The following is a 9,365-nucleotide window of genomic DNA, read 5'->3' on the forward strand; positions in this document are numbered from 1 at the left end:
AATCGACGGCCCTCGTCTGGATCAACTACTTGCATTTCTTAGATGCTTTCCACACGGAGAAGCTATATATCCAGGTAAATTCGTTGTTGTTAACTGTTTACCACTATGAGCAAAAACTGTAGAGTTACATGGAGTTAACCTGTTATTACTTATTAGCCTAGATCAGTTGAACAATTGTACTAGAAGAACATCCACAATGGAGTTATATTATGTTGGTTCAAAACTAAACTTCTTGTCATACAATGTGTTGTATCTTGTGCATCTGTGAAGTTTCATATAAACACATGATAATATGTGATCTGTGTAAAAAAGAGAAGACATATGTAAATAGTGTGACTTACTATTTACACATCATTTGTTCTTTTTTTGTGTAGATCACATATTATCATATTTTTGGATGAAACTTCACGAGCACATGATAGAACACAATGTATGTCCAGATTTTTAGTTTACATTTTTTTGGAAACTTGGAAGTGTCAAAAGAAAAATGGGGTGCACCGCAACTAGTTGCGGATTGGAGTTTCCCATGTTGGTAACCTTTCCCCAACTTTACAATGACAATAACAGATGTAAAAAAGTGCATCTATCAAATTGGAACGTGTCAGGGGATTATGTTGTTCCACGGTCCTCAATTAACACATGATTCAACTCACCTGAGATATTCATTAGTTGATAGCTATGAAGTACTTTGTTATTGTACTGACTACTTAATTTGACTTCTTTGCAGTTTTATAGAACCGGCAATAAGGTTCATGTGCTGCATAATGAGCCATTTGTCCCATTGAATGCCTTGATCTCCACCTCAAAGAAATTTCGATTTCTGACTACCGAGGAAGGAGAAATGATGTTATTGTCTCCAGGTTCTTTATACAGAACACTAGAATGCTCAAAGTAATGAATTTTGGTGTAAGATATCATCACAAGGAGATCTGGTGGGATACCCAGTTCAAGCAGCTAGACCTGAAGAACACCGCTTATAGAGATGTTGATTTTCAGTTTGGATATTTACCATCCTTAGATAAGTTCAGCTCGGACGGTGTTCTTAGCTGGTTGGTACATGACTTGTCAGTGGCTGATCCCTTTGCTAGAGGGATAGATGCAAGAGAAGGGCCAATTTCTGCATAGTGTTAGTTTAACTCCCTATATTTTGTACTGGTCTGAACAATATATTTTATCACTCTGTTAATGTAGTTCAGACTTGATGTTATTCTTGTGAACATGGTCTAATATTCTAATGCTTTCGCGATGTATGTACTACTAGTGATATTTACAGAAGCTAGCAATTGGTTGACAAAATTTACTAAAAAAAGCCTGTAACGCATGTTCACATTCAGTTCGTCAATGCTAGTGTTCACAGAGGAAAGGTTTATTGTTCACAGAGGCTGACATGTGGGGCCCATGAGCCAGCAGAGTCCTCAACGTTTCAAAGGCGGCAGGGAATCAAAAAAAAAAGAAGTAGCCACAAATTAGGGTAAAAAATAACTCCAAGAAAGGAAACTTCTTTTGTAAATAGAGGACGACATGCGGGTCCCATTTTGCACGGGATCGAAAGAAAAAAGGCAAGTGACCAAATATCAGGAGCCAAAAATAATCCACGAAAAGAAACTTTTATTGTACATAGAGGATGACATGTGGGTCCCATTTTGCAATAAGCGGTCTCATAGTTTCCAAAGCGGCACAGATCAAAAGAAAAAGGAAGTAGCCAGAAATTAGGGTGTCAAAAAATCCATGAAAAGAAAGATTTCAATTGGGCTGCATCTCGGACATCTCTGGGCCTTTCGAACTATCGTCTTTGGAAGCCTTTTGACTCGTACAATTTAAGCCCACTCCAAAACAGGAAAGTCCTATGCTTGGCAAAAACAAAAAACAAGGAGATTCAACATATAAGTTTGTTTATGTAAAAACAAAGATTTAATTTATCCCTTTGAAATAGCTCAGAGCGAAATACACTGTTTATTGTCTGCAAAATAATCAAGATATCACATGTTTCTTGTACGGGAGGCTGACATCGAGGGACCCATGAGCCAGAAGCGTCGTCAACGTTTTAAAGGCGGCGAGGGGATCGAAAGAAAAATAAACCAAAAATCGGTTGGTAAAAATCCAAGAAAATAAACATTTATCGTTCTAAGAGGATGACATGCGGGACCCTTGAGGCAAAGCATCCTCAACCTTTGCATAAAGAGGATTTGCGATACGGGAGGCTGACATGTGGGACCCATGAGCCAGCAGCGTCGTCAACGTTTTCAAGGCGGCAGGAGATCGAAAGAAAAAATAAGCCAAAAATCAGTTGGTAAACAAAACCAAGAAAAGAAACAATTACCTTTCTGAGGGGATGACATGCGGGACCCATGAGGCAGCAGCATCATCAAATATTCATAGGCTGCAGGGATCAAAAGAAAAAGGAAATAGCCGAAAATCGAGGGTAAAAATAAATCCAACAAAGGAAACTTTTAGGATTTGCTAAGAAACGATCGACTTATTCTTTTTTGGCCATCGACGAATTTCTGTCCAACCAATTAGGCATCGCGATTGTGGACTTGCACGTGTTTCTCTGAGCCACTGTGTACCGTACTTAGCCATCTGCTATAGCTGCACACGTTTGTGTCGGGAGGTTTTGGATGTAAAACGCGTGCATGACTAAGTCAGCGGATAGATATTTACTGAACTTTTTGTGTAAATTTGTATATGACGAATTACAGTCCATTACACTGGTATTTACATGATTTGGAACATGTAAAATTAGGCAAACAAGTCTGTAATTTTACTTTCAAATCATGTAGACGATTTTCTTTCAGTTTCCCCATCTCACAGTTTACAGTCCATTACAACTATGTTTACATAATACAAAACATGTAATTTTCGCCCAACAACGTTTTAAGGTCTTTAAATCATGTATTATGGATTTTTTTTCTGTTTGCAACTTGTTTGTCTGTTGCTAATTATAGGGATTTAGCCCACATACAAGGCTTGGTAAAATTCTTTTTTTATGGGCTTGACTGATTTTTGCCTATGCCATGTGCCGTCTTATAATTTGAAGAAAAACTGACTTACGCTGAATTGAAAATCAGTCAGCTGACAAATAGACATCCCCAACTTTTATTGTTCATAGAGGATGACATGCGGCACCCATGAGCCAGCAGCCTCAACGTTTCAAAGTCGGCATGAGATCGAAAGAAAAAGGCAAGTGACCAAATATCAGGAGCCAAAGATAATCCAAGAAAAGAAACTTTATTGTACATAGAGGATGACATGCGGGTCCCATTTAGCAGCAGCTGTATCAACGTTTGAGAGGCGGCAGGCGATCGAAAGAAAAAGGCAAGTGACCAAATATGAGGTGCCAAAAAAAATCCAAGAAAAGAAAGTTTTATAGTACATAGAGGATGACATGCGGGTCCCATTTAGCATCAGCGGTATCACCGTTTGAGAAGCGGCAGGGGATCAAAAGAAAAAAAGGAAATAACCAGAAATTAATTAGGGGTCAAAAATAAATCCACCAAAGGAAACTTTTATTGTTCATAGAGGATGACATGTGGGACCGACCTGCCAACAGCGTCCTCATCGTTTCAAAGGGGGCAGGGGATCAAAAGAAAAAGGCAAATATCCAGAAATTAGGGGTAAAAAATAACTCCAAGAAAGGAAACTTTTATTGTTCGTAGAGGATGACATGCGGGACCCATGAGCCAGCAGAATCCTCAACGTTTCAAAGGCGGCAGGTGATCAAAAGAAAAAGGCAAGTGACCAAATATCAGGAGCCAAAAATAATCCAAGATTTATTGTACATAGAGGATGACATGCGGGTCCCATTTTGCAGCAGCGGTCTCAATGTTTCAAATGCGTCTTGAGATCAAAAGAAAAAGAAAGTAGCTAGAAATTAGGGGCTCAAAATAATCCAAGAAAAGAAAGTTGATGGACATAGAGGATGACATGAGGGTCCCATTTAGCAGCAGGTTCCTCAACGTTTCAAACGTGGCATGAGATCGAAAGAAAAAGGCAAGTGACCAAATATCAAGAGCCAAAAATAGTCCAAGAAAAGAAACTTGAATGTACATAGAGGATGACATGCGGGTCCCATATAGCAGCAGCTGTATCAACGTTTGAGAGGCGGCAGGCGATCAAAAGAAAAAGGCAAGTGACCAAATATGAGGTGCCAAAAAAAAATCCAAGAAAAGAAAGTTTTATAGTACATAGTGGATGACATGCGGGTCCCTTGAGCCAGCAGCTTACTCAACGTTTCAAAGGGGGCAGGGGATCAAAAGAAAAAGGCAAGTGACCAAATATCAGGAGCCAAAAATAATCAAAGAAAAGAAAGTTTTCAACGTTTCAAAGGCGGCAGGGGATCAAAAGAAAAAGGAAGTAGCCAGAAATTAGGGGGCAAAAATAACTCCAAGAAAGGAAACTTTTATTGTTCGTAGAGGATGACATGGGGGACCCATGAGCCAGCAGCTTACTCAACGTTTCAAAGGTGGCATGAGATCGAAAGAAAAAAACGCAAGTGACCAAATATGAGGTGCCAAAAATAATCAAAGATTTATTGTACATAGAGGATGCCATGCGGGTCCCATTTTGCAGCAGCGGTCTCAATGTTTGAAATGCGGCTTGAGATCAAAAGAAAAAGAAAGTAGCTAGAAAGTAGGGGGTCAAAAAAAAAATCCAAGAAAAGAAAGATGATGGACATAGAGGTTGACATGCGGGTCCCATGTGCCAGCAGCTTACTCAACGTTTCAAAGGGGCCAGGGGATCAAAAGTAAAAGGCAAGTGACGAAATATCAGGAGCCAAAAATCAGAGGGTGAAAAAAAATCCAAGAAAACAAACTTTTATAGCACATAGAGGATGACATGCGGGTCCCATGAGCCAGCAGGTTCCTCAACGTTTCAAACGTGGCATGAGATCGAAAGAAAAAGGCAAGTGACGAAATATCAGGAGCCAAAAATAATTCAAGAAAAGAAACTTGATTGTACATAGAGGATGACATGCGGGTCCCATGTGTAAGCAGCTTACTCAACGTTTCCAAGGCGACAGGGCATCAAAAGAAAAAAGGAAATAGACAAAAATCAGAGAGTGAAAAAAAACCATAGAAAATAAACTTTTATAGCACATAGAGGATGACATGCGGGTCCCACGAGCCAGCAGGTTCCTCAAAGTTTCAAACGTGGCATGAGATCGAAAGAAAAAAAGGCAAGTGACCAAATATCAGGAGCCAAAAATAATCCAAGAAAAGAAAGTTTATTGTACGTAGAGGATGACATGCGGGTCCCATTTTGCAGCAGCGGTATCACCGTTTGAGAGGCTGCACGGGATCGAAAGAAAAAGGCAAGTGACCAAATATCAGGAGCCAAAAATAATCCAAGAAAAGAAATTTTATTGTACGTAGAGGATGACATGCGGGTCCCATTTTGCAGACGACGGTCTCAACGTTTCCAAGGCGGCACAGGACCAAAAGAAAAATGAAGTAGCCAGAAATCAGGGGGTGAAAAAAATCCAAGAAGAAAGATTTCAATTGGGCTGCATCTGGACATCTGGGCTTTCGAACTATCCTGCTTGGCCTTTTGACTCGTACAATTTCAGCCCACTCCAAAACAGAAAGTTCCGAATTTTCTAAAAAACAGAAAGTCCTATGCTTCGCAAAGACAAAAAAACAAGGAGATTCAACATATAAGTTTGTTTATGTAAAAATAAAGATTTAATTATCCGTTTGAAATAGCTCAAAGCGCAATACATTGTTTATTGTCTGCAAAATAATCAAGATATCATATGTTTCTTGTACGGGGAGGCTGACATCGGGGACCCATGAGCCAACAAATCGTCAACGTTTTAAAGGCGACAGGGATGGAAAGAAAAAATAAACCAAAAATCTGTTGGTAAAAAATCCAAGAAAAGAAACATTTTCGTTCGAGAGGATGACATGCGGGACCCATGAGGCGTGAGATCCTCAGCGTTTATTGTTCATAGAGGTTGACATGTGGGACCCGTGAGCCAGCGGAGTCCTCAACGTTTTAAAGGCTGCAGGTGATCGAAAGAAAAAATAAGCCAAAAATCGTTTGGTCAACAAAATCCAAGAAAATAAACATTTACCGTTCTGAGAGGATGACATGCGGGACCCATGAGGCAGCAGCATCCTCAACGATTCCAAGGCGGCAGGGGAAATATCGAGAAATTAATGAGGGGTTCAAAATAAATCCATCAAATGAAACTTTTATTGTTCATAGAGGATGACATGTGGGACCGACCTGCCAACGTCCTCATCGTTTCAGAGCGCGCAGGAGATCAAAAGAAAAAGGCAAATAGCCAGAAATTAGGGGTAAAAAATAACTCCAAGAAAGGAAACTTTTATTGTTCGTAGAGGATGACATGCGGGACCCATGAGCCAGCAGCTTACTCAACGTTTCAAAGGCGGCATGAGATCGAAAGAAAAAGGCAAGTGACAAAATATCAGGAGCCAAAGATAATCCAAGAAAAGAAACTTTATTGTACGTAGAGGATGACATGCGGGTCCCATTTAGCAGCAGCGGTCTCAGCGTTTCAAATGCGGCTTGAGATCAAAAGAAAAAGAAAGTTGATTGTACATAGAGGATGACATGCGGGTCCCATGAGTCAGCAGCTTACCATACGTTTCCAAGGCGGCAGGGGATCAAAAGAAAAAGGCAATAGTCCAAAATCGTTGGGGGAAAAAAAAAACGAAAAAAAAAGTTTATAGAACAGAGAGGATGACATGAGGGTCCCATGAGCCAAAGAGGTTCCTCAACGTTTCAAACTTGGCATGAGATCGACAGAAAAAGGCAAGTGACCAAATATGAGGAGCCAAAAATAATTCAAGAAAAGAAAGTTTTATAGTACATAGAGGATGACATGCGGGTCCCATTTAGCAGCAGCGGTATCAGCGTTTGAGAGGCGGCAGGGGATCAAAAGAAAAAAGAAATTGCCAAAAATCAGATGGTGAAAAAAAAACCAAGAAAATGAACTTTTATAGTACATAGAGGATGACATGCGGGTCCCATGAGCCTGCAGGTTCCTCAACGTTTCAAACGTGGCATGAGATCGAAAGAAAAAGGCAAGTGAAAAAATATCAGGAGCCAAAAATAATTCAAGAAAAGAAAGTTTTATAGTACATAGAGGATGACATGCGGGTCCCATTTAGCAGCAGCGGTATCACCGTTTGAGAGGCGGCAGGGGATCGAAAGAAAAAGGCAAGTGAAAAAATATGAGGAGCCAAAAATAATTCAAGAAAAGAAAGTTTTATAGTACATAGAGGATGACATGCGGGTCCCAGTTAGCAGCAGCGGTATCACCGTTTGAGAGGCTGCAGGATCGAAAGAAAAAGTAAAGTTACCAAATATTATGTGCCAAAATAATCAAAGAAAAGATAGTTTTATAGTACATAGAGTATGACATGCGGGTCCCATTTAGCAAAGTATCAACGTTTGAGAGGCGGCAGGGGATCAAAAGAAAAAGGCAAGTGACCAAATATGAGGTGCCAAAAAAAATCCAAGAAAAGAAAGTTTTATAGTACATAGAGGATGACATGCGGGTCCCATTTAGCAGCAGAGGTATCACTGTTTGAGAGGCAGCAGGTGATCGAAAGAAAAAGTCAAGTGACCAAATATGAGGTGCCAAAAAAAATCCAAGAAAAGAAAGTTTTATAGTACATAGAGGATGACATGCGGGTCCCATTTAGCAGCAGCGGTATCACCGTTTGAGAGGCGGCAGGGGATCGAAAGAAAAAGGCAAGTGACCAAATATGAGGTGCCAAAAATAATCCAGGAAAAGAAAGTTTTATAGTACATAGAGGATGACATGCGGGTCCCAGTTAGCAGCAGCGGTATCACCGTTTGAGAGGCGGCAGGGGATCGAAAGAAAAAGGCAAGTGACCAAATATGAGGTGCCAAAAATAATTCAAGAAAAGAAAGTTTTATAGTACATAGAGGATGACATGCGGGTCCCCGATTAGCGGCAGCGGTATCACCGTTTGAGAGGCGGCAGGGATCGAAAGAAAAAGGCAAGTGACCAAATTTGAGGTGCCAAAAAAAACTCCAAGAAAAGAAAGTTGATTGCACATAGAGGATGACATGCGGGTCCCATTTAGCAGCAGCGGTCTCAACGTTTCCAAGGCGGCAAGGGATCAAAAGAAAAAGGAAGTAGCCAGAAATCAGGGGGTCAAAAAAAATCCAAGAATAGAAAGAATTTTGGTTCATAGAGGATGACATGCGGGACCCATGATCCTGCATCGTAAACGGCTCGATCGGAGAACGTTGAACGAGATGGCGCGATGTAGAAAAAAAACAATGCCAGAGAGGCTGCCATCTGGGCCCTACATCCCTCGGCGGTGCGGATTTGCGTTGACTCGGCCGGCGAACCCGAGATTTCGAGATGCACCACGTCCCGGGCCACCATACGCCACGTTTTGGCCGCTTTCGTCGGGCTAGGTGGCCTCAAAAACGAGAAAAAAAAAAGTTTTGACATGCACCACGGAGGGACCAAAATCGTCGGCCATGGTACACCAGCAACCACGGCGCGACTTCAACTTCGTCGGCCATGGCAACTTTTCTTGTAGTGTTCTAGTATTGAGTTTTGAACAACAAGGAAGACGGTATAGAGTCTTATAATGTTTACAATATGTCTTTTATGTGAGTTTTGCTGCACCGGTTCATCCTTGTGTTTGTTTCAAATAACCTTGCTAGCCTAAACCTTGTACCGAGAGGGAATACTTCTCATGCATCCAAAATCCTTGAGCCAACCACTATGCCATTTGTGTCCACCATACCTACTTACTACATGGTATTTCTCCGCCATTCCAAAGTAAATTGCTTGAGTGCTACCTTTAAAATTCCATCATTCACCTTTGCAATATATAGCTCATGGGACAAAATAGCCTTAAAAACTATCGTAGTATTGAATATGTACTTATGCACTTTATCTCTTATTAAGTTGCTTGTTGTGCGATAACCATGCTTCTGGGGACGCCATCAATTCCTCTTTATTGAATATCATGTGAGTTGCTATGCATGTCCGTCTTGTCTGAAGTAAGAGGGATCTACCACCTTAATGGTTGGAGCATGCATATTGTTAGAGAAGAACATTGGGCCGCTAACTAAAGCCATGAATCATGGTTGAAGTTTCAGTTTTGGACATATATCCTCAATCTCATATGAGAATAATAATTGTTGCTACATGCTTATGCATTAAAGAGGAGTCCATTATCTGTTGTCCATGTTGTCCCGGTATGGATGTCTAAGTTGAGAATAATCAAAAGCGAGAAATCTAAAATGCGAGCTTTCTCCTTAGACCTTTGTACAGGCGGCATGGAGGTACCCCTTTGTGACACTTGGTTGAAACATGGCATTGCGAAGATCCGGTAGTCCAAGCTAAG

This window comes from Lolium perenne, chromosome 5, assembly GCF_019359855.2.
Source record: "Lolium perenne isolate Kyuss_39 chromosome 5, Kyuss_2.0, whole genome shotgun sequence".
NCBI classification, from domain to species: domain Eukaryota; kingdom Viridiplantae; phylum Streptophyta; class Magnoliopsida; order Poales; family Poaceae; genus Lolium; species Lolium perenne.